The following is a 1,324-nucleotide window of genomic DNA, read 5'->3' on the forward strand; positions in this document are numbered from 1 at the left end:
TGTCTGAGACATATTGAGTGTTTAATAAACATCATGCTCAGGAATCAATAAGGTCCTCACCTTAGACCAGAAGGTCTTCTTGAGGCAAAGTGGACAGTGAGATATATTTCTTGAAGTTTTGTCTTCTGGGAGAATTTCCTTTCTCTACTGTCTTTCAAGGCGTGGAGATGTAAGGCTGAAGTCAGATACTTGTGGTTGATGCTGCAGTATAGTGCATGTCCATCTGTAAATCAGGGATAGGTTGTTTGTTTTTTTCTTCTCAATCAACTTTCCTTGGGGCCAAGCTGTTCACACTCACAAAATATGTATTCCCACCTACGTAGCTTCTTGCGTCTTCATGAGAAGCCCACTTCACAAGGCCCACTTCTCTCATTCTCTCTTTCATCGCCACTTGATGAAGGGTTGCTTCTGAGCACCTCTCACATCATGGCATAGGATCAAGGTGAAGAGGAGAACCCCATGAGGGAACTTTGCATCAGCAAGCTCTACCTCACCATCTGTGTGGGGGAAAGTTGAGACAGACTGACCCCAGCAGCCAAGGTGCTGGCGCAGCTCACAGGCCAGACCCCTGTGTTCTCCAAAGCCAGATACACCGTCAGATCCTTCGGCATCAGGAGAAATGAAAAGATTGTTCACTGCACAGTCCGTGGGGCCAAGGCAGAAGAAATCCTGGAAAAATGTCTAAAGGTGTGGAGAACATGTGTTAAGAAAAAATAACTTCTCAGATATTAGAAACTGGTTTTGCAATCCAAGAACACATCAATTGGGGATCACATATGACCCAAGAATTGATATCTACGAGCTGGACTTCTACGTGGTGCCGGGTAAGCCAGTTTTCAGCATTGCAGATGAGAAGCACAGGACAGGCTGAATTAGGGCCAAACACAGAATCAGAAAAGAGGAGGCCATGCACTGGTTCCAGCAGAAGTATAATGGAATCATACTTCCTGGCAAATAAGTTCTCGTTTCTAACCAAAAGGTCAATAAAAAGTTTTCAGCGAAATGTAAAAAACAAAAACAAAAACGCCACAAATTAGTAAATATCTGTGTATCGAATGCTATATAACAGTAAATAATTAAATCTAGATGAAATGGAAACATTTCTAAAGGTACTGTATATCAACTAATAAAACTGACACATAAGATGTAGAAGCTCTGAACAGATTAATAACTACAGAAGAAATCTGAATAGTAGTAAAAAATCTACACCTAAAAAAGACACTAGGCCAAGACAGATTTATGAGTAAGCTCTACCAATGTTTCAAAGACAGTATTACCCCAATGTTACTTTTAAACATGGACAAGTATGAAAATTTATTAATTT

General features: G+C 40.6%; 1 pseudogene; it reads left to right on the top strand.

Annotated features, from left to right (window-relative positions):
• Positions 1–426: 426 nt before the first annotated feature.
• LOC113631969 (60S ribosomal protein L11-like) lies at positions 427–958 on the top strand (annotated as a pseudogene).
• The last annotated feature ends 366 nt before the right edge of the window (positions 959–1,324 follow it).

This window comes from Aethalodelphis obliquidens, unplaced genomic scaffold (assembly GCF_003676395.1).
Source record: "Aethalodelphis obliquidens isolate GAN/ISIS:26980383/991018 unplaced genomic scaffold, ASM367639v1 scaffold35, whole genome shotgun sequence".
NCBI lineage: Eukaryota > Metazoa > Chordata > Mammalia > Artiodactyla > Delphinidae > Aethalodelphis > Aethalodelphis obliquidens.